The 24,838-nt window shown below is 44.9% G+C and overlaps 1 protein-coding gene across 50 annotated transcripts in view; it reads left to right on the forward strand.

The window, feature by feature from the left end:
• SORBS1 (sorbin and SH3 domain containing 1) overlaps nucleotides 1–24,838 on the forward strand; it is a 221,408-nt gene that overhangs the window by 37,279 nt on the left and 159,291 nt on the right. For all 50 annotated transcript variants that reach the window (XM_045197526.2, XM_071221176.1, XM_071221186.1 and 47 more), the window contains one exon: nucleotides 24,344–24,432. The gene's annotated coding sequence lies outside the window, so the exon portion shown is untranslated. The remainder of the gene's footprint in view (nucleotides 1–24,343; nucleotides 24,433–24,838) is intronic.

Here is a 24,838-nt window from a genome sequence, read left to right on the forward strand (position 1 = left end):
TCTGCCAAATATTTGAGTGCCTACTGTGTTCTAGGCACAGGACAAAGTACCAGGGAAAGATGCTGGTGAGCAGAAACAGACCTGGGCCTTGACTCCTTAGACCTAATGAGATAGTGGGAAGCATAGCCTTTAAGCATATAAGGGTTAAATTATAATCATTGTAAGGCTAGGAATAGGATGTACTTGGGAGCCATGGGAGCATACACTAAATGGGGCTGACCCAGTCTGGGAGGACAAGGCAGGTCCCCAGAGAATTGAACTGAGAGCTGAAAGAAGGCCAAAGCGGAGGGGAACGGGTGACCTGACCCCTGAGCCTGCCTCCCTTCCTCTTTTTCCTTTGTCTTTTAGGGGGTAGTTAATCCTTCTACAGTCAATCCTTATGTAATTTCAAATGTTTGCTTTTTTTAATTCCATAGTTTGCAGGGCAAAAATATAGTGTGATGGCTACTTTAAGAGTTAAACAACATAAACTGCAGTATTTGTTGAATGTCTGCTATGTGGCAGGCACTGTATGTGTATTGTCATTTTTTTAATCTTCTCAACAGCCCTGCAAGGTATTAAGATTTCCAGGTGAAAAAACCCAAGGGTCAGAAAGACTAAGTGACTTGGGCTTTGTCTCATATTTGGTTAATGGTGGAAACTCTGGGATTTGAACCTTTTATCTCACAGTCAAACCTACCCATGCCTTTCTGCCTCTCCCTCTTACAGACAGACTTGAGGTGGGTTGATCTGGAGAGGCAACCACCAGCTCCATGTTGCGTCCATTTGTAAAATGCAGTCTGAGGTCCAGCCCTCCCACTTACAAATGAACGTTTGTCACATGGCCTGTGTATCCATTGAGGGTGGTTGTCTATGTCACGTCAGCAGGAGTTCAAGTGGATCTGTCTTGCAGTGGTTTTAAAATTGCCTTTTCAGTTCAAATCCTGAATTATTGGAGGACGGTCTTAGAAATAGTGTCACTTGAGGTGAGTAACAATGGTCCAGGTAAAAAGAAGGAATGCCAATTTCTGCCACTAGCAGTAGCCCTTTGGGGAAAAGAAATTGGTGCGGGCTGATCACTTAATTACTCAAAGTCTCAGTGACTCTCCTGAGGCTTGTCAGTGAGTGGGCTCCGGGTGGGGGTAATGTGTGTCAGTCACTTCATCTCTCCAAGTCTCAGTCTCCTTCCCTACAAAACGGGCTAATAGCACTGCTTTATCTACCTCAGAATTGCTGTGGGATTCAAATGAATTACAGGACCTTAGGATTAGAAGACGGTGTCCCTAAGATAAGGTACTCAAAGTGTTTTATGGGCCTATGTAAATAGATTCCTGTTTTGTTGGTTTACCATTATGGTTCATATTATTAATAATGTTATAATTACTAATAATGTAATGTAATGGTTCTCAAACTTCAGCTGCATCATATTGACCGGGAGGGCTCATTAAGTCACAGATTGCTGGGTCCCCTCTGCAGAATTTGATTCAGGTGCTCTAGAGAGGGGCCAGAGAATCTGTATTTCTCACAAGCCCCCACGTGGTACTGATGCTGCTGGGCTGCTGACCACACTTCGAGAACTCCTGGCACATACCGTTTAGATGTGGAGCCACTTAGCCCTGCCACTGCCTCAGGCCTGGAGAGTGGCGGGGGCAACCCATTGACCCTTGTGGGGGTATAGATGCCAGTTCAGGGCCATGTCGTAGCCAGACAGAGCTGTGTGGGCATTGGCCACTCTGGGTCAGTGGCTGTGGTGCCCAGGGTGGAGTGGAAGTAGCTTCACCGCTTCCTTGGATCCATTAGGACTTGGGATGGCCCCTGGTAGTCACCAGTTCTCAGGGCTGTGGGGTGTGGGAAGAAGGTACCACTTGCAGGGTGCTTTGGGCCAAACTTGGACAGTCCCATCCACACTGGTAAACTCATCCATTCTTGAGACTAGCCCAGATCCACTGAAACTCAAGTCCTCTTTGGTTCCTGGAAAGAAATCAACTTCTTTCGTATGATCTTCCAAGGCTGCAGCAGAGGGAGGTCTCCCTATGGGGCTCGGTGGCTCAGCATCGTATTTTCTTACCCTCAGAGATTTCCCGCTGATTGCTCCAGCCACTCCCTCTCTCCACCACAGTATGTGGTTACTACTTAAATCTCTTTCTTAATTGAGACACTCGACCTTTTCTTTAATTACCCCCATTTTGGAAGAAGACAGGCTGGAACAAGCTAGCAACAGTTTTTACACTTTTGGGATCATATTGAGTGGCTTGTTAAAAACGCAGATTCCCTGGCGACACCCCTCAAAGATTTTGATTTCTCAGGCCTGGAGAGATTCCAGGGGTTCTGATGCAGGGATATGAGAACCACTCTTAGGGAGAAAATTATAGAGAATTTGACTTGTTCTTCAGGCTGCCAACATGTGGTGGGTACCACTTTTATTCCAACCACCCGGAAGCTCCTGCTTGCACATCTGTCCTCCTTAGAGTTTCCTACTTCGAGCCTAGAATCCATACCAGAGAGACACAAAGCTGTGGGCCTGGAAGAGGTGGGCGTTTGTTAATGGTTGCTTTCTTGGTTAGCCAGCACGTGACCTGGCCCTTGATTTCTCTGAGAAGTAGGAAGCACCAGGGTTTCTGTTGTGGTCACTAATGAGGCCTTTTATCTGGATTGTCTTTATCATATTCTACTTACACAAACTCTCTTCCTGCCCCAAGGCCCCCTACAATGTCTGAGTGACCTTTGTAGCCCATACTTGGTTCATTCTCCCAACTTCTTGTTACTGATGATGTTTTTTTAAAATTTATTGATGTTGGGGGGAGCATAGATTTTGTTGTTCCATTACCTATAAATCCATTGACTGACTCCTGTATGTGCCCCGGCCAGAGATTGAACACACAACCTTGGGGTATCGGGACGGTGCTCCAACCAACTGAGCTACCCGGCCAGGGCTTAATTTTTACCTTTTGCTTTATATGGCTGTCTGGTTAGCTTTCACTGGGCTGATTTTTATCTCTGAAATTATATTGTAAGCATCACGGAAGTTAAGATGTTTACATGGTGTGTTGGACATACAAATAGATAGGTAATCAATAGTAGGATAGGTGGATTCACCATGATGTTTCTGGGCTGACTGCAGCTTGATCCCTGCACAGATATCAAAACCATGGCAATAAGGGTCTGAAACTGGCTTGTTCTTCACAGCGTCATTTTTAGCACAGACCCTGGAGAATGACCGCCATCAAATAGTACTTCTAAGGAGGGAGCCACAGGCAAATCTGAACCCCTATCTGAAGCCCAAGTTGTAACCGAAAATAGACCAGCATCAGGAAGGGAGCTGGTCAGACAGCTATCCCACTGCATCAGTGGTTGGCAGAGACCGCTGGCTATGGCAGAGTTAGCTGGGCGTCAGCCACAGCAGCGGGTTTCTCAGAAGCCTAGTTGAGTGTGTGTATGTGGTTGCGTGTGTCAGAGAAAGAGAGAAAGGGTCCTTACTTCAAACAGCATTCTTCCTGTGTCTCCCAAAGATAGATTTGTCCCTTTAAATGTTTCTTTTTTCTACATAATAGTCAATGTTTGAGATTCTGGAAAAAGAGAAATCAGGAAACAACCCAAGAACCCAGTTTTCAAAAGGGCCTGGGCAAACTCTCAGCATTTTGTAAATGGCTCTTTCTAGCCTGGGTCCTTTCTGCGGGGGCATGCCAGATCCCTCCGGCAGGGTGGCTGGTTGTTTGGCCCATTCTTTGCTCTCAGTATAAAGTAACTTCTTAGTTCATTCTAGTCCTTTCAAATCCTCATAACTTATTACATTTGGGTAACTAAATTTTAGGCAAGAATATGGAATCAGTTTAGTACAACCACAGACCCAAAGACCATGAGAACTGCAGGAGTCTTTCCTATAGGCGACCCTAGCTGGCCCTCGGAGATCTGCTGAGCACCAGGGTCCTAAGCCAGGTGTCCTGTGTCTAAATTTATGGTTTCTCTCCCTGCCCTGCTGTTGCAGAGACCCTGGCTCCCTTCTGCTCCCCCCCTTGGCCAAACTGAGGTGTGGCCAGCAGAGAAAGGGCTTCCAGGACCAAGGTTGATGGAGCTGTTTAAATTCAAGGAGACTGATGAGGAAAAGGGTGTTGTTCAGATTGCATTTTAAAATGGGTTGGGAATAACACTGGCTGTGAAAACATTATCAAAAATCTGCAAAATCAACACTCATTCTTCCTGGTAAACACAGGAGCTCAGCAGCTGCACCTCCCTCATGCGTGTTTGGCCAAGTGCTGTTCAGGACATTGTGCCTCCCTCAGCGGCGTATGGGAGCTGGGTGAAGCCAGGATTGGCATTCCAGCTCTTCGCGGGGTGGGACAGGGCGTATCAATGCTCTGAAAATTTGCACTGGTTCAGGTTGTTGCTGACCTTCCACTGGAGCATATACGCATCCCTCTGGGGTTGCATGGACCCCTTGCTGTAGCTCTGTGTCCCTGGTCAGGTTGTGCAGAGTCAAGACCCAGCGGAGGCAGAAGAACTGATCTTATTTATCAGAGATGATTTCTTTTAGTCAAAGGTGTTTTGTGGGTGATTTCTTTTCCGTTAGAATCCTCACCCTTAGTCACCCCCATAACCTCTGTTATACAAGAGAATTTTGTTTATTTCAGAGAAGCAGCCCACACACAGGTTTGAAGCGAGTCCAAAAGGAACATTTGCCACTGTGTAAAAACTTGACTCATCTGTGCTCTTTGATGAGAACTGGTCCATTCCTTCTGTTCTCCCCTTCACACCAACTCCCCCAGTTGCCAGCATCATTTGTAGAAAATTTGTTGTTTAGGAGTTTACTGGTTTATTTCTCAGAACTGGAGCTGTTGCCTGATTTTCTTGGGGAAATACATGGGGAAAGCAGCACTGCCTCATTTGTGCTTCCATCTTTCTTTTCCTTTTTTAAAATTTAATCAGTATTGTATTTTTTTTTCCATTACCATTTAGTCCCCTTATAACCAACCACCTTCCCCCAGCAATCACCACACTGTGGTCCATGTCCATGAGTCCTTTTCCCTTTTTGCTCAATCCCTCCACCCCCTACCCCCCCCAATAGCTGTCATCATGCTCTCCATCTATGAGTCTGTCCCCATTTTCCTTGTTAGTTCAGTTCGTTATATTCCATATATGAGTGAAATTATATCGTTCTTTTCTTTTCTCTTTTTCTTTTTTAATTTCATGTATGTTCACAAGGAGATGGCTTTGAAATAGTTACCAAGAACGCAGGAGTAATTAAGACCCAGCGTGAGTTCCTGGAGTACAAGCCTGTCAGTGGATCATATTCCTTTTCTGACGGGGACTCGAGGCTGTGCAGGAGACACAGTACCATGTGTGCTGATCTCGGGCATCTAAGGGGAAGAATCCCCTAGGAGCCTATGGCTGAAATGGGAAGTGCGGGATGAACTGTGAGGCTGCAGGTAGATTCACTGCTGGCTGGATTACCAGATCAGGTTTGCATGCTCTGTGTGGGAGGCCTCTTGTGGCAGGCATAGGATTGTGCCTGGGCAATATTTTTAATCAGACACTCGGAGCTGTAGAAGGCAACCATGTGAAGTGTGCAGACGTCTTCGGGCTGGGAGAGAGTGCTTACACTTCAAAAAGCAACCAGAACCCAGAGAGCTCTCCTAAGATGTGCCCAGCATCTGGGTTACAATAAAAATCTTTTGTGAGTAGGATAGGGGTGACCTGATTTTAAAAGAAGCTCTTGTGGAAAAAGACTCAGGCGTTTTCAACGATTAGAAAAAGAGGCAGGTCCTTCATAGAGAGGTGCATGAGTAGGTGGTTCTTTAGCTGGGTGCCCTGACAGTTTTAGGTTTGCCTTCTGGACCTACTGCTTCTCCCACAGGAGGTGATGCTGGGCTGTGTGCCTCAGGAGCAGAGTGAGTTGGCTTTGACATTAGTCCTCCTCTCTGGCCTCCCCTCTGAGAACCTGCCCCCTACCCACACAAGGCCTCTTGCATGTCTACATTGGCTTTTTTTTAGGAAGGAGTCAGAGTTTTTCTTATTCTGAGGGTTTCCTACTTAGGTCCTAGGCCCTGGGGCTGTAGCTGCCTTTGTTCAAAAAAGGGGGGAGGCCACCTGGCCTTTAGAAAATGCCTAAACCGAATGCTTTGCATTGCCTTTTTAGACTTAAAGACGATTCTGTTCTGCAGATGCAAAAAGTAATGAGCATATCACTTCGGTTCCACATTGCATCCCCTCAGAGGTGGCAGGGAGAAGGTATCGGTGTGGGAGAGAGGAATAAAGCAAGATGTTGGGGCGGGTGCCATGGGAAGAAAAGATGGTGACAAGTTGGAGGCCCTGGGGAGAGGGAGAGAAGCAAAGAGACTCGCAGAGGAAAAAACAGACAAGGCACAGAGTCAGAATACAACAAATTTGAGGTGAAACCAGTTGGCAGTAAAGTTTCCACCCCATGTTGTCTAGGAATTCTGGGAAAATTACAGAATCACTATCCCAGAAGGGTTTGTTTTTCTCTGTACATGTGCCATGAAGTCAGAATATGACATGACATGCCCAGCCCTATAGAATGAAATCTCGATATTGACTGATGGTGTAAGAAGCAAAGGCCTACTTTATTTAATACTCCTCGAAATAAAATATTCCTTCCCCCTCAAAACAAAACAAAAGCCTTATGGTCATTGGAAAAGTCCAAATGACCGTAAGTCCAAAGAGTTAAGAAATTTTCGATGTTTTTATCAATCAGCGTATACACATGCACATATGGAGAAAGAAACTACCTCTAAATTATCCGTTGGTTTTCTCTGGATGGTGATTTTACAACTGTTTCTCCTTTTTCCCCCTCTTTGGAGCGGGTGTTGTCTTCTAACAGTGAACAGTATCACTTTAAGTAGAAGTTACTAAAAAAATAATACTCTGGTTGAAAAATATGAGAAACAATATTTGAGTTCTGTCATTTAACTAAAGTATTTTTTAAAATATCTTATGTTGGAAAATATATGTATCCACGGTATCCTAGCCCATTTTCCCTTTTTTCTTCTTGTTTTTAAAATTTGTAGTGTTTATCAGTTACATGGTTTCAAGAATCGAATAGTTCTCCAGAACCGTAGTCCTGCCCCGTCACCTCTACCCCAACTCCCCAGTGACCGTCATTAAAAAATATTAGCTAATTCTTTTGGTATTTACTTCCACATTTTTCAGTAACTTGTGTGTTTTGCTACTTTTGGGCATTATCTGTTGACTCCACACCATGTAAGGTAAGGATTTGGCTTTCCTCCCCGTGCACCATCTCTCTTTGTCTTCGGAGGAAGAAGAATCCTGTCTTGCTTGCTTCTCTAAACGTCACATCATACTTTATGCTAGAGGACAAGGGTTCCTTACGTGGAGTGACATGCACATCTTTTGGCCTTTTGTGATCTTGCTGATAAGACTTTGAAGGTCTGTCCAAAATTCTAAGTCACAGGTTTGGGTTGGGCCACATGTTGTTCCTCGCCCTATGGACCATCATCCAAAACAAGGGCCCATCAGAATCTGCACTGAATTAGAGCATCTCCTAGATGATGTTTTTTGGTGCAAGTATCAATTTGTTTTGTTACCCTTTGCTTTTATCATAAAAGTAGAGTGTAGGGAAAATAAAGCATCCTAGTTAATTGTGGCCATTGTCTGCTGGACTTGGTTATCTCGGGGGTCCTAGAAGGCACCTGCCTTGAACCCTCAGTTCTGGGACACTCTCAAGCGTCTATATTTGTCAGCTTCTGTCTATATTTGACTGGTCATGTCCCGAGTTTGTGGGGCAGTGGCAGAGATACCTGTGTCCTGAGGCCCAAGTGGGCTTTATATAAAGTCCTAAAATTTCCATTTTTTCCCAGAAAAGCTGCTGCAGTTCAGTCCCAAGTTAGGGCATGTGGACTCTACTCCAAGTCTCGGAGTTTCCCAGAGCCACCCACAAACACCTCTGAATTCGTTGTCCACATTTAGAGGCCATTCTCCTGGGCTTCTCTGTTTCCTCCAGACTCATGAGGACTCCCTCCCCCTGACTTTTGTCTCTATTTATGGCCCTTCTCTGTTCTGAAAGAATCTTCACTGGAACTCACACCAGTGATCTTACCCTCTTTCTCATTAATGAAGAATGAGGGGAGGCAACAGGGCAATGCCCTCGTGACTTCCACTACAAGAAATGAAGACTTTGAGTCTTAACACTGTAAGCCACATGGTTTGTACAGCTCTCCTTGCATATCGCCAGCAGTAGGAGCTCACTCTCTCAAGAAGCCACCCTTTCCGATATTGGATGGCTTCTTTCAGGAGAGTTCTTTCCTGTTGAACAGACATCCTTGTCTGGGACTTCTATCCACTAAACAGATGAGGGCAGCCTTGAAGGCACAGTTTGTTGAAACTAGTCAACAAAAATTAATCTTCCTGTTACTCTGGCATAAGTGGTTTTGAAAATGATTTTAAGAGGCAACCATAAAAGACGCTAGTGGAAACTCATGTTTTCTAAGCACCAAGTGTGTTACCAGAGAGGTTGAGTTTTGTTTTTCTTTTTCATTTTGATTTTGATTTATTTGAGTCTATTAGACCGGTATCAGTGACATGAGGAATGATTACAGTATCTTTGAAATTCTATCCTGGAACCCCACCAGGAACCGACCCAGATTTGTGCCAAGGAACACAAAACAGGTTTTGGGTTTTTTTAAATGTGTTTTTAAAAACGCTCGTTTGTAATGCTAGCCTTTTTGATACTTCAAGAGCATTGTTTTAGTGGGTGGAGTTCTCTTTTGATCCTCTGAGTTTAAACTCCTTAGCTCAGGGCTGACCACAGTGGCCGTCCGGATGGTGAGTGTAAATGGCCTCTGAGAAGCAAGACCTGCATGTGTGTGCATGTGTGTGCGTGCGTGTGCGTGTACAGACACTTGTCTCCATTTTTGTCAACCAGTGTTAAATTTTTCTTGAATCTTTAGCTTTCACTAATTCTTCCCTTCAGCTCTGGCATCCTAGGAAAACTGTGTGATGTGATTCTATTTAAAGACACTGGCAGCGCTAAATGAATATGTTAACATTGGTGGTTGGACTATTATGTTTCCTTTGAGATTTCCTTTGTTTTTCCAGCTTCCTATGATGAACGTATATGACTTTTCTATTAGAGAAAATTATTTGGAAAAAAAGCATGGCTGCTTTCAAACTCATTCCTAGTCTGCCAAGGAGGTAGCAAGGTAAATTGAGGAGGGATAACGGATCGGAAACGAGGGTTGTCGGGAGCCAGGGCTGCCATGGGAGGTGTTGGCCCTAGTCTTTTTACCGTCAAAGATGCCTCTCTTTTATTTTTGTACTTTTCTTCTAAATGTCCCTTGCTTTGAAAGACTTCATGTAACCCAACATTATGTTTATTAAGCAGTAATTCCCCCGTTGTTGATCCAAGAGAATTACCTATAGAGAATTGTCTAGATTAGTTTATGGAGTTGATGCTATTCCGGCTAGGAGTAAAGATGTAGGATGTTTGAGCTGGCCCTTCTGTGAGGCATGAGTCTGTGTTTACCTTCAAGTGGAACTTTCTGAGCTGAAGACTCAGGGTTGGGTTTCAGCAGTTAGAATGAACTCTTTTGTGTTTTGGGCCCAAGACCCTGTATTCCTTCTAGTACTGATATTTCTCCCCACAAATTCTTGGTTTTGTTTTCAATGTAACAACCTCTAAAAACCCCAAAGCAATAATATAATAAGGCTTCGTGACTGTGCTGTCCTTTGCCTCATCTCTTGTCATCATCATAATCCTCATAATGGTAATAATAAGTTGCTTGGCATCAGTTAAGTGAGCACTTACGGAGTTACTACCAGATGCTATGCTAAATGTCTACACAGATCTCATTTGGTCCTCATAACTGCTCTGCGAAGCAAGCACTGTTAATGAGCCCCCAGTTTTGTTGATGGAGAAACTGAGTTTTTATGTCCAAAGTCATGAGGCCAAAGAGCAGCAAAGTTAGGATTAATTTATTTTTATTTTAATTTATAAAGCATTTTATTTAATCTTTATTGTTTTTTTTCCATTACCATTTAGTCCCCTTATAACTCCTTCCTCCTAGCCATCCCCACACTGCTGTCCATGTCCATGCGTCCTTTTTCCTTTTTACTCAATCCCTCCATCCCCCAATCTCCCCTCCCCCCAGCTGTCATCCTGCTCTCCATCTGTGAGTCTGTCCCTACTTTCCTTGTTAGTTCAGTTTGTTCATTAGATTCCATATATGAGTGAGATCATATGGTATTTGTCTTTCTCTGACTGGCTTATTAAATTTAGCATAATGTTCTTCAGGTCCATTCATACTATTGCAAAAGGTACAATTTTCTTCTTTTTATGGCTGAGTAGTATTCCATTGTGTACATGTTCCATAGTTGTTTTATCCACTCATCTACTGATGGACACTTGGGCTGCTTCCATGTCTTGGCAATTGTAAATAATGCTTCAATGAACATAGGGGTGGTTATATTCTTTTGAATTAGTGTTTTGGGTTCCTTCGGATATACGAGTGTTCCCAGATATGGGATAGCTGGGTCGAAAGGCAGATCCATTTTTAACTTTTTGAGGTATCTCCATATTGCTTTCCACAGTGGCTGTACCAATCTGCAATCCCACCAACAGTGCAAAAGGGTTCCTCTTTCTCACCAGCACTTGTTGCTTGTTGATTTATTGATGATGCCACTCTGACAGGTGTGAGGTGATATCTCATTGTGGTTTCACTTTGCATTTCTCTGATGATTAGTGACATTGAGCATCTTTCCATATGTCTATTGACCTTCCGTCTGTCCTCTTTGGAGAAGAGTCTATTCAGGTCCTTTGCCCATTTTTTAATTAGGTTGTTTGTTTATTTGGTGTTGAGTTTTGTAAGTTCTTTATAAATTTTGGATATTAGCCCCTTATCAGATGTATTGGCAGATATGTTCTCCTATATTGTGGGTTGTCTTTTTATTTTGTTGATGATTTCCTTTGCTGTGCAAAAGCTTTTTAGTTTGATGTTGTCCCATTTGTTTACTTTTTCTTTTGTTTCCTTTGCCTGGGGAGATATATTCAATAAAATATTGCCAAAAACAATGTCTGAGATTTTGCTATCTATGTGTTCTTCTAGGATTTTTATGGTTTTGGGTCTAACACTTAAATCTTTGATCCATTTTGAATTTATTCTTGTGTGTGGTATAAGAAGGTGGTCTAGTTTAATTTTTCTGCATGTATCTGTCCAATTTTCCCAACACCACTTATTAAATAAACTATCTTTTTTAAAGATTTTATTTATTTAATTTATTTTTAAAATATTATTTTATTGTTCGATTACAATTATCTGCATTTCTCCCCTACCACTCTCCCCCACCCCAGCCAAACCTCCCTCCCTCTCTTGCTTCCACCCGCCCCCTTGGTTTTGTCCCCGTGTCCTTTATAGTAGTTCCTGAAAACCCTTCCCCCCATTGTTCCCTCCCCCCTCCCCTCTGGTTATTATTAGATTGTTCTTAATTTCAGTGTCTCTGGTTATATTTTGTTTGCTTTTTTCTTTTGTTGATTAGATTCCAGTTAAAGGTGAGATCATATGGTATTTGTCCCACACCACCTGGCTTATTTCACTTAGCATAATGCTCTCCAGTTCCATCCATGCTGTCTTGAAAGGTAGGAGCTTCTTTCTTTCTGCTGCGTACTATTCCATTGTGTAAGTGTACCACAGTTTTTTAATCCACTCATTTACTGATGGGCACTTACGTTGCTTCCAGCACTTGGCTATTGTAAATAATGCTGCTCTGAACTTTGGGGTGCATAGGTTCTTTTGGATTGGTGTTTCAGGATTCTTAGGGTGTAATCCCAGCAGTGATATTGCTGGGTTAAAAGGCAGTTCCATATTTAGTTTTCTTGTTTATATTGGCCATTCTGACTGGTATGAGGTGGTATCATTGTGGTTTTAATTTGCATCTCTCTGATGGCTAGTGATACTGAGCATCTTTTCATGTGTCTCTGGGCCCTCTGTATGTCCTCCTTGGAGAAGTGTCTGTTCAAGTCCTTTGCCCATTTTTTAATTGGGTTGTTTGTCTTCCTGGAGTGGAGTCATGTGAGTTCTTTATATATTTTGGAGATCAAACCCTTGTCTGAGGTATCATTGGCAAGTGTGTTTTCCCATACAGTTGGTTCTCTTTTCATTTTAATGCTGTTTTCTTTAGCCATGCAGAAGCTTTTTAATTTGATGAGATCCCACTTGTTTATTCTTTCCTTTATGTCCCTTGCTTTAGGGAACGATTTATTTATTTTAGAGAGGAGAAGTGAGGGAGAGAGGGAGAGAAACATCAATGTGTGGTTGCCTCTCGACCACTCCCTACTGAGGACCTGGCCTGGCCTGCAACTCAGGCATGTGCCCTGACTGGGAATCAAACTGGTAATCCTCTGGTTTGCAGGCTGGCACTCAGTCCACTGAGCCACAGCAGCCAGGGCTGAATAAACTGTCTTTAGCCCATTGTATGTGCTTGCTTCCTCTGTCAAATATTAATTGACTATAAATGTGTGGGTTTTTTCTGGCCTCTCTGTTCTCTTCCATTGATCTATATGTCTGCTTTTATGCCGGTACCAGGCTGTTTTGATTACTATGGCCTTATAGTATAGTTTGATATTAAGTAGTGTGATTCCTCCAACTTTGTTCTTCTTTCTCAGAATCGCTGTTGCTATGTGGGACCTTTTGTGGTTCCATATAGATTTTCGAAATATTTCTTCTAGTTCTGTGAAATACGTCTTTGGAATCTTGATAGGAGTTATATTGAGTCTATAGATTCATTTGGGTAGCATGGACATTTTAATGATTTTAATTCTTCCTATTAATGAACACAGTGTGTACTTCCACTTATTTGTATCTTCAATTTCTTTCGTCAGTGTCTTATAATTTTCTGAGTACAGGTCTTTTACATCCTTGATTAGGCTTATTCCTAGGTATTTTATTCTTCTTGATGCAATTGTGAATATGATTATTTTTTAATTTTTTTCTTTCTGTTATTTCATTATTGGCATATAAAAATGCAACTGATTTGTGGGTATTAATTTTGTATCCTGCTACTATGCTGAATTCATTTATCAGTTGTGGTAGTTTCTTGGTGGGCTCTTTGGGGTTCTCTATGTATAGTATCATGTCACCTGCAAATAATGACAGTTTTACTTCCTCCTTTCCAATTTGGATACCTTTTATTTCTTCTTGTCTGCTTGCTGTGACTCGGACTTCCATATGTTGAATAAGAGAGGTGAAAGCGGACATCCTTGTATTGATTGTTACCAATCATGAGGGGAATGCTTGTAGTTTTTGACTGTAGGGTGTGGTGCTAGCAGTGGGTTTGTCATATACAGCCTTTATTATGCTTAGGTATGTTCCCTCTAATCCCACTTTGCAGAGAGTTTTTATTATAAAAGGGTGCTGGATTTTAACAAAGGCTTTCCTTCCTCTATTGATATAATCATGTAGTTTTTATCCTTCATTTAGTTTATATGGTGAATCACATTTATTTATTTGCAAATGTTGTACCAACCTTGCATTCCCGGAATAAATCCCACTTGATCATGGTGTATGATCTTTTCACACATTGCTGTATTTGTTTTGCTAACATTTTATTGAGGATTTTAGAGCCTATGTTCATGCAAAGTTAGGATTTAAATTGCTTTCCATCTCTAACATCATTCAAACCCTTTTTCTTTAATCCCTTTCCTCCTTAATCAGCTCTTTCCAGGCAGAACCTCAGCTTTGGGTTTTCTTCACATCCCAGCACATCAGGAGGTTCAGGAAAGGTGGCCAGACACCTGGAGTGAAAGGCCACGGTGCCAGAAGCTCCCCCTCCTGCACCCTGACAGACCAGGAGGGAGTGGGTTTATTCCCGATTGTGTGGAAACTGGAGTTAGGGTTTGATTCTGTCTTTTCTAATTTCTCACTTTTAAATTGGAGCTTTATTGGGTCCAAGGAAGCATTTCCAGCCACAGAAATGACCAAGTGCCTCCAGTGCTGTTCATCAGCTCTTTATCTTGTGCCCTCTAAGAGTAGGCAGCATAGGAAGCCTCAAATCCCCTTCTTCAGGAAAGGCAAGGAAGCTAGAGGAGGTACTGCCCTTCCCACAGAATGGCCTTATTCCATTCTGAGCATGTAGAACAGGGATTCTTAGTTTTTATTGGGTTATAGACCCCTTTGAGAATCTGATGAAAGCTTTGGACTTGTTCCCAGAAAAATCACAGTGACCATAACCAACATTTATGTTGTAGGCATTGTGCTAAGCACTTACATGTATTACCCCTTTTAGTCCTCATCATAACCCTTTGAGGTGTATGTCCTGTTGTTATCCCTCTTCTAAAGATGAGGAAACTGAAGCATTGAGATGTTAAACGTATTGCCTGTGGTTGCACATTTAAAAAGTGGTATAGGGTCTTTGCACATGATTTCAGCTGGACCCCAGGATCTAGAGTACCTCATTTCCACAGTACAAGTCACCACCTGCATTGCTTAAAGAGGGAAGTTTGTATATGTAACAGGATAGTAGGTGGATACCAACCCCCACAGCTGGTGATCAACCTGCTAGTCAAGGTGGTGGAGGAAGGGAAGGCTGCTCTTGGCTCCCCTTTGCAGAATCCTCCCCCATCCTCTTGGATCAGTTCTGTACATCTGCGTGGCGTTTCTCAGTGTCCAAGCTTTGCATGGATCCCACTCAGTTATCTAATTGGCATTTGATGGTAGGTGGGGAATGAGACAATCTGGGCTTCTTTCCTGGTTCTGCCCCTCCAAGCTGTGTGACTCATGGAATCATTCATTCCCTGAGCCTGTCTGCTCATCTGTAAATGGGAGGATGAACTCTGGACTTCATTAGGAAGAGGAGGGTCTCCCCATTCTATGAGGAAGGCACTGCTCTTAGTATGTCTTCAGGGTAGCTCATAAGCAAATGGCCTGCTCCAAACACATTGTGGACATTGTTCTTTTATTAAGATTAATGGACCCAGAAACTGACCTGTGACCACAGGCCACGCTTGACAACTGCAGCTGTGGAAGGTCCAGTGAATGTATTCATAGAGCATCAATCAGAGATCATAATAAATAAGATTTTGGAATAGTTTGTACCCTCCCCCTGTTTCTACTTTTCTATTCCCAACCTGTTTGTCTATGACCCCCACAGCAGGTATCCTTCGTATCACAGAGCCATGGACTGGGTCAGTGCTGAGAAGGCCCCTGCTCACCTAATTACTATGCAGGAATGGAAATAGGCTCAGAGAGGTGTAGGAACTTGACCAAGACCACACAGCTAATCCACGGCACAGCCAGAACTTTAGTTGTGCCACGTGGCTGCCCTTATCTCTCCTCTTACTGCTCTTCATGACCAGATGCAACCCATCATCAGTTTTTACTTTATCCCCTCTACTTGCTGGGTCATTCTCACCATAACTTCTCCCTCTTCCTCCTCACTGCCTTCCACCCGTCCTCCTCACTGCCTCCCTCTTCCTGCTCACTGTGGTGAAGGAAGGGACAAAGCCATCTGTGTGAGCAGAGCCATCTCAGTTCATTCTGGTGCTAGGCCCACAGTTTACACGTTCAGATTATTGTAACTTCTCCAGGTGCCAGGATGAATCCCTGCTGTAGTCAGAGACCTACCTGGGAAGTACCCCTCTCTGTATACTGCTGTCTCCCCGTTACAGTAGTGATGGATATACCCAGCCAACATGTTACTGGAAGTTTCTGGGAGCCAAGATGCTATGGTGTATTAATGGCTGCGCCTGGGTCCTCTCTGCAGCAGAGGTCCAACTTGTATATGCAGAGCATCCTTTCTGGGGCTGGGCGGGGGTTCACAGTGATGACAGTGAGCACTACTGGGCGCTAGCTTCCTCTCACTGCTCCTCGCCGCCTGCCACTGTGAGGGTCCTAGGCTTTCTTCTCTTCTCTCTAATGAGAGTTCCGTTGTCTATGACTCAGCTTCCCAGTTTCTCTGCCTTCTAGGGAAAATTTCTTCTTGGTTAACTCAGCTCCTGGGTGTTGAGTTAACCAAGACTCACAACCAAGAATTATACATTTCATAGAGTCAGGGCAACGAGTGAAAGCTGAGCTGGGGGACCAGGAGTTGAGGGTGGTCTGTCTGTGTGTGTGTGTAAGGAGGGACTTTATTTATATCTGAAAAGGCCCAGAACTTGTGAGAGAAGATGGCATGGTGGCTAGAGGGAAGGAGAGGGAAAAGTATTTATGAGCTGGGCATTGGGGAGGTGGGAGGGGTGGGGAGATGAGTAGAGGAGAATTTCTAGAATAGCTGCCATGTGGGGGGTATGAAGTGGTAGAAAACAAAGGGCTTTAAGGATAGTTTCCTATGCAGTAAGGATTTAATCTCCTCCCGTTGGTGTTCAACCAGATCCACTAAAATTTTGAATTACTTTTTATTATGTTTGGGCTTGATTGTTTGCTTTGTGGCTACATGAAGACCTACCTATATTCCTGCTACTGGTGCATTCTATCTGGGAGACAGGCTGAGTGTGGGGCAGAGGAATTCGAGCAGCAGACTCTGGGGGTGGGCACTCTGGGGAAATGCTCTGCGATGGGTCGGGGAGGGGAGGGGAGTGGTCCTGGGCTGATGTGCCAGAGTCAGGGAGTAGTTTGTGTTACTACACTTCGGACAAACCCCAGATCATTTTCCTACATTAAAAGTAAAAAATATATATATATGTATGTCAGAGTTCTCAGATTAGTGCTTATTCACTTTGTACCCTATTTCCAAGAAAATTTGAGGCAGTGACTGTTTGGTTTCAGGGGTGTCCAACCTTTTGGCGTCTCTGGGCCACACTGGAAGAGGAAGAGCTGTCTTGGGGCACACACTAAATACATTGTGACATGCAATCACAAAAATACATCTCATAATGTCTTAAGTAAATGTACAGTTTTGTGATGGGCCGCATTCACAGCCATCCTGGGCTGCATGCGGTCCACAGGCCGCAGGTGGGACAGCCCTGAAATAAAGGGAGGGTTTTTTTTCTGCCGGTGGGCCTCCTGGGGTTGAATTGATCTGTGCACTCTGTCCAGCGTTCACATTCAATAAAATAACTTCTTCCAGGGGCTGCAGACTCCAAAATAAACAGGCACTGGACCTTGCAGGTCTGTGTACGGAAGTCCTGGCCCCTTTCTGGCCTCCTAGGAGAGCAGGGGAAACACTTCTGCAGAAGGCACACAAGGTTGACCTGACATCCAAACGGTTCAAGCAAGAGTTGGTGCTTCTGGGTACCAGGCAAGGGCAGAAAGAGAACCCGTTGCTGGTGGGGACGCTCAGCAGCTCAGTCTTTTTAGCCCAATTGCCAAGGCGTATTTTTTGATCCTCCTCAGGGGCCTTGTATGAGGGCAGGAAATGTCAGCTGCCTTCTGGTGCTTGAAACAATGTTTAAGGCAGACAGTCATTTCCTCCCTAAGTTTCAAAGATGTCAGGAAAGCAGCCCTCTGCTGGAGGAAAGCCCTGATCAGTTTTGGGCTCCTCCACGGGCCACACCTGCCTTGTTTCAGGCTGTCTGTGGGCTGCGGGAGTCCCGAGGCAACCCTGATAGTACTGGTAACAATTCCTCAGAGGGACTCCTAGAGCCTGGGCATTGCAGCGCCCCACAGTTCTCATGAGTAGGGTGTGTACCTGGGTCCACTCCATGTGGACAGAGTCAGAGCCTGGGAGCTCCTTTGTACCCTGTGGATGGAGAGCCACTGTGCCATCATCTACAGTCACTAGTAAATTGGATGCCAGCAGATCCTGGGTTCAGATTTTGTGGTCTTAAGGGAGCCAGGGAAGGGAGAAGGGTGGGAAGTGCACTGGTGTTGAGCACCAGCTGTGGGAATAAGGCTTGTCCAGTGCTTCTAGGCACTCTTTTGTGTCTGATTCTGCCCCTGCTCAGTTATCATGCCCCTGTACAGGGGAGGAAGTGGACGCCGGACAGATGGAGAACTTGCTCAGGACCCTGCAGGCGGTGGGTGGAGACCAGGCTTGAGCAAGTGCTCACTTTTTCCACTGTGGCTGTCATCCCCACGTAGAACGCTGCGTGTCTCCTCCAGTGTGGCTGTGCAGTCGAAACATGGTGTCAGCCACTTGTGTAATTTAAGATTTTCTAGTAGCCACATTAAAAGGTAAAAAGAAACAGTGAAATTAATTTTAAGTACATATTTCTTTAATCCAGTTATCCAAAATACCATTTCAATATGTAATAGATATTTTAAAATGTCAGTGAGAAATTTTGCATTCTTTTTTTTCCCACACCCAAATTTTCAAAACCAGTGTGTGTGACCATTACAGCACATCACAAGCCACCCTAGGCCACGTTTCAAGGGCTCAGTGGCCACGTATGGCTAGTGAGTGGCTACCTTGCCCGACAGTTCAGCGCCAGCACCTGACTGGAGAGGTGTGTCTTGCCTGGCTGCCAAGGGTAGCTAGGGGTCACAGTTTTTTTAATTAGTGGTTTCCAAATGCCACAGGAAGAATCAGTCAGTGCCAGGCAGTCTGCATGAGAGTCACCTGAGGAGGAGAGTATTAACATTCCCCCATCAGTCCGGAGCCGCAGGTGCTTCTTCTGTGTAGCCTGATTGGAAACAACGCACTGAAAACACTCCCTGGGCAGTTTACCTGGCTTCTCTGGCTTTGCCCACCCCCTTTGCTGAGCACTTGCATTCCAAGCACGTTCTGTGGGGGTGGAGATAGGGGTATGATGGGAAAGGTGAGGGAGTGATGGGAAAGGTGGGGGAATGTGTGCCCTGGGGACCTTTTTTCCTCTCTTACATATAGAACTGCAGTTTCAATGGGAAAAGAATTCCTGTTTATTTACCTGGATGTGATCATGCATAAGGGGTGGAACCTTCCCTTTTGGTGGCCGAAAGCAGGATCCTGTGTTCTCAGGAAGGTGAGACCAAAGAACCAAAATATTCATGGGAGAATGGGTTACTGTGCGCTGAAGCTGTTTTCTTTTCCAATGGTCTGGTTTTAAAATGTGTTTGCTGACTTAAGAGTAAGGAATCTGTTCCTAAAGAGTTATAGTCCAGGGGTCTAAACCCCAGAGGTCAGGCAGGTAACGTGATGAAGGGTGGGAGACTCCAAAGCAAACTCACAGGAATGCTCTTCACTTGCACAAAAAATGTGGGTGTCTCTCCTCTTTGGGACAAATACAAGACCCTCTTGGTCTTTCATTTTCCTGCTGTGATAGAAAAATATTTCTCTTTTCAGAGAAAAAAGCAGGGCAAGCACCATGCCAAATGGCAGGTGACACTTGACCTTGGTGTTTAGGGAGATGAATCTGAGAGCCTTGCCCATGTGGGGGGCAACAGCTACCACCCAGCTCCACCCAGATGTTGTGAGGCCCAGTGTTACCAGATCCTGGTATTTTTAAAGAGAAGCCACAAAACCAGAATATTTAAAAGGTAAAATCTTTGGCTTTTTTTAAAAAGAATTTAATTTTTTTTTTTTTAATTTAGAGCTTTGCAGGCAGAGAGACTAGCTAATGCAATAGTCCTTGAGGGGAAGGAGCCTCTGGCCATCTGCAGGGGGTGCTCCTGGCTTCGTCAAGATTTCTCAGGGGGCCTCAAATCAGATTGAACAGGTATCTTGTCTTCGGAGGGGAGCGGGGAAGAGGGAGGGAACCACCGGCTTTGGGAGGAAGAAAGTATGAAGTCACTATGAGTCTTTTAAAGTGGGCGTGCTTTTTTTTTTTTTAAGAGGAGCTAAAAATTGTTTTCCTATTTTTTAACTAGTTTTATTCTACTTTATGAACTTGTGTATCATTCAGAGAACTTGGAAACATTCATTCCCCCTCCTACTGCATCTGTGGAGTGGGTGGGAGAACTTTAAAAAACTCCTCCAAACCCACTTTCCTCTGCCAAGGGGTATGAGGGAGGACAGCTGGGCAGTGGAACCAAGCGAGAGATGCTTGAGCCACCTCAGCATTGAGCATCTTGGAAGCTTCGATGGTGTTCAAGTTCTAAGGGTGTGGCCCTGGGAATGGCCCCATTGGGATTTGTTCTGGGAAATCGCGAAGTGCTCTTCAAGGTCAAAAAGGAGTTTATTTTGCATATATTAGAAAGTTATCTTAACAAATAATAAATGCAGTGTGATTTAAGAAAAAGAGCCCTGCACAAAAGAAATACAAAGATAATTGTTCTGTTATGTTTCTTTTCTGCGTTGGTCAGCCTTCAGGTCAGCTGGGGATTCTCTCTGGTTTTAGACTAGCCTTCCGAGCAGGGTCCTTCTTAAGGTCCACTGAATTAGCGGACTGTTTAGTGCAGGGGTGTCAAACCATTTTCACTGGGGGCCACCTCAGCCTTGCAGTTACCTTCAAAGGGCCGGATGTAACTTTTGGACTGTATACATGTAACTACTCCTTAACAGTTAAGTGAGAGCTCTGCACTGCCACCAGGTAGAAACAAGGTGCCAGGCCGGATTCGGTCCTCGGGCCTTGTGTTTGCCACCTGTGGTTTAGTGGCTGCTTAAATTTCAGAGGCTGGTGGCAAGACTAAGTAGTTGGGAAATGGGTTGGCTTGATCATCTTTGGGCTGGGAGACATGAAATTTGAGATATATTCTTGAAACAAACTGGAGGGTGTGAAAGCAGTATATTGGCATATAATGATTAGCCAGACAAACAAGACACCCCTTGAAACCTCAAAAGCAACAAAAAGGCAAGCACAAGTAAGTGCCTTACCCTCTGACGGTGGTGCTGCGAGAATATGTAGCCGAGAATCTCCCGTTGGTCCAGAGCTGGATGGTCTGGATTGATGTTTGGTAGGAGTGAAGGTGGCTTAGGTGATGTTCACAAATCCAGTATTGTTCTTTATTCTTGGGATGGGGTAGAGATGAGGATATAGATGAAGGAGGTAGGTAATGGTTCAAGGTGTCTGGCAGGGCCTGGAGCAACTCTTGTGATTTCTTTTGGAGGATCGGGTCAGAGAAGGGTCTTGTTTTAGGCAGGGATAGAATGGGTCAGTAGGAAAAAATGGATCCCCTATGACTTGAGGACTACCAGAAGGGGCCAGTTAGTATCTTGAGCTTTTCTTAGATGTGCTGCCCACCCGTGCTCTTCCAGATTTGCGTTATGACTCAACTGAAGAACCCTTAAGTTGAAGGGGACTCTTGTCCTAGTGAAAGGTACCATGCGTCACTGCCGGGCCTTGCAGTGAGGAAGTGACCCTGGTCAGCCATCGGTTTCTCAGGTACTGGGCTGTCTGAGGTCCCCTGGTGGCATCCGGTGATGTCAGGGAAGAGATCTCTCTAGGCTGGACCATTCAGGGAACCCGCTTTCTCCGATCTGTCCTCTTTGTGTTACCCAGCATTTACTTTGCCATTCTTGGCTTGACATTGCTCAGGTTGTTCCTTGACCACAACGTGGAAATCTGGGAACAGAAGTGCTCTGTTGGCTTGGCGGGTTTCCAGCCACTGTATTGATCTGCAGCATTCTGCTCTTTAGGCAGTCGGGCCCTGACCAGAGTGCTGTGTGCCTTGGAGCTGTTCCTCGAAGGCCACCCTGATGACTGGGTGCTCCCAGACCCTCTGTTCTGCCAGGGTGAGCCTACGCAAGTGTACACGGGCTCAGGGCTCGGTTGAGACCTGACCAACTGTAGTCGTTTATCCGGAGGCACTGGCATTGGGTCATGGTACACGGACCGGAGCAGGGAGGGGGCCCTCTTCATTTACCCAGTTTCCATCCCGGGTGCTGGCATTTTATGTATTTTTGTTTACTTAACATAAAAAGAAGTTAATGATGGATGTCATAATGTGATGTAGGGAGTGGGTGGATATACTAAGAATATACTAAGAATGTGCAATCCTTCCAGAGCCTGGATCCATGAACCCTGCCCCAAGGAGGCCGAATTACTGAACCTCAGGAGCTTGTACTGGAGAGCTCCTAAAGCCTGTGGGTGAACAATACGCTTTTCCAAATGGGCACCAGAGTCTGGGCATCAGAACCACCTGAATGTTGCCTGGGCCTCCGAATCAGAGATTCTGACTTAGTGGGCCTGGGGCCCAGGAATTTCTTTTTTCTTCTAGTGAGAAGAGCTTCTCAGTTAGAGATCTAGGGAAGCTCTTCTCACTCTTCAAGAGAATTCTGCCTCCTCGTTTCCTTATACCGACCTTGAACACTGAGCCCTACTAACCATGGACCCGTAGTTGGTCTTCACTCCTCTTTATGCCCTTTCCAAAAGCTTGTCTTTTGGGGATGCTTGCTTTCTTTCTTTCTTTCTTTCTTTCTTTCTTTAGATTTTATTTATTTATTTTTAGAGAGAAGGGACTGGAGGGAGAAAGAGAGGGAGAGAAACATCGACATGTGAGAGAAACATTGATCGGTTGCCCCCAGCCCTCCCCAAATGGGGACCCGGCCCACAACCCAGGCATGTGCCCTGATCGGGAAAGAACCGGCACCCTTTCAGTTCTTCATCTCCCCCCACCTCCCTGCCAAGCTTTGCCTCATCTCTTTCTCATCCAGGAAGAACAGGAGAACTCCTAGGGATTTTGATGGGCAGATGCACTGGGACATGTTCTCTTACAATTTTCCTGCTTGAAGCTTGACTGCGTAGCAGACTCTGGCCCTGGAAACCCAGGCCCTGAGGTGGACAGGACCATCTGGTGACTAGCACAGGAAAAGAGTCTGTTTATTCTCTTCTGGGAGACCTTGTTTCTTTGGCCTGCAGACTCAGATACAGCACTGGTTGGCCGGAGGGAGTCCTAGGTGGGCATTGCCAAGGAGCGGAGCTGAACTGACAGCACTCTTGACGAGGGCCCTAGGCGAGGTAGACTTCCAAGGGCGCGCATGTAGGGCTGTGCATGAAGTCTCAGCGGATGTGGGGGCACGTGGCAAAAGGCAGGGATTTTTAAGGCCCCCGAGGTAATGTGAGATTTGGATGAGACCAAATGGGAGGGGAGGGGCTGTTCTCAGTCCTTGCTTTTGCCCCTGTTGTCCCATGACCTGTAATTCTCACCTTCCCCTCAGGTTGCCCCCTGCCTGCCCCAGTCCCATCCCTGCTCTGGGGCTTCCTCAGGCCCCCGCCCATGCTGGGAAGCGTCTCTTCACCTCAGCTGCTCAGTGTTCCCGTAACAACTGTACCTACCCAGCTCTTTACATTTACCTGTTGTTTTCAGATTCTCTCTGAGTGTCTGGGTCTGTCTCTTATCCAGACAGACCACCGCGAGGGCAAAGACTGGGCCTCGTTCATCTTCGTATCTCAGTCCCCTCACACACTGGCTGGCGTGAAACAGGGTTCAGTAAAATATCTGCTGAGTGAATGAATCAATACATTCTTTGAGGGGATGATATAAATAACTCCCACCAAGATCTTATAGTTGAACATTGTTTACTTATTACGGTGCTAGTACCTTGTATATAATAAGCTTATTTATAGCCTTGTAAAGGGAAATGTTTCTCACGTAAAGAGTATATTTTAAACCTTAACTGAGCACTGTTGAAGTAGTAGATACATTATATTTGTGAGAATATTTTTGTGCTTAAAGAAGCAAAATTATTGAAAATGTTACATTAGGAAACCCTTAGGGAACTTGATATAATTTACTCTTCTATTTTTTGACAAATGGAGGTCTAGTGAGCGTTTTAGTAAAAAGTAGGCTGGATACTTCAACTGTAATTTCCTTGAATGTAGTGTTAGCTTTGAGAGACACAAGGTATCTTTCTCTGTGCGTATTTGTATTTGCTTCATAAGGTGAGACTGCTGTGCAGCGGGGCGCAGTGAAAGGGTGTGACTGGCTGTCAAGAGACCGAGATTATAGAGTGAGCTCTACCTCCAACTGTGGAACTGGGCACGTCAGTTTCTTGCTTACATTTCTGTAAAATGGGCATTTTGTTCTTGTTCCGGGACTGCAGGCTCTGCAGGAGTGAGGTTAGTAACTTAAGTTGATATATGTGCTGTACCATTTTTTTTTCTTGGAACTCACAACCCCCTTTTCTTCTTTTTTCCTACTTTTGTTAAAATCATGGGTAGAGGGAGTACTTCTGTACCACAGGAAAAGAATAATGCAAGGGCAGTGATAATCACAGCTCTTCTCTGTGTTGAGACAATAGGGAGTGCTAGGGACCGTGGCATATTGGAGTAGCCAAGCTTGCCCCAGAAGGGCAGCTGCTACCTAGCACCAGCTAATCATATTCTGACATAAATATGGGCCACTTTGACAGATCTCCTGATTTTTTTTTAAAGAGATGCCAGAGGTCTGAGTTTCAGAAGTCTGGGTTTCACAGCCCATGTCAGCTGGTACACTGAGGATTCTTGTTCTACCTGGGCAAGTCAGTGTGGGAAGGGAGTGGGCTAGAAGAGGGGGGTGGGGGCTTTGAGGAAGCAGGATGTCTTGGAACAGGTGTTTGGGTGACCTCCTTGGACAGAGGCTGCAGGTGCCTGATTCATACCAGACGTTCTGTATGTTTGTCATTGCAGGAATTGGCATTTGTTGGAAGAGTTTATGAGACCCTCTCTCTGCCCAGAGCTCCTGGACCAATGCATCTTTCCATCACCTCAAACCACTGGTAAATATATGTGTTTTTTTTCCTTCTACAATGAGGGGAAATATTTTCAGTGGACTGTAGGATGTGGTTTTCAGGGAACCACACTGTCCTTTCTATTATGGAAGGAAAGGAAGGACACTGGGCCGGAACTAGGCATACCTGGGTTCTGGCACCTGATGGACTCTGCCACTTTTACTGGGGGATGTTAGATGAATAGTTGGACTTCTCTGGGCCCCGGTCAGAAATGAGTCCTGCCCTGCGAAAAGAGATTGTGTTTGTGAGAATGCTTCAAAGGGCATAAAGTGCTTGGCAAGTGTAAGGTAATCCTACTTGGCACGGCAATTCTAAGCTAACAAATAAAATGAACACGTGACAAAAACATGAATTTTCAATACCTGTCTTCTGAGCCCCCCAGGGTGGTTCTTCA

This window comes from Desmodus rotundus, chromosome 4 (genome assembly GCF_022682495.2).
Source record: "Desmodus rotundus isolate HL8 chromosome 4, HLdesRot8A.1, whole genome shotgun sequence".
Classification (NCBI taxonomy): domain Eukaryota; kingdom Metazoa; phylum Chordata; class Mammalia; order Chiroptera; family Phyllostomidae; genus Desmodus; species Desmodus rotundus.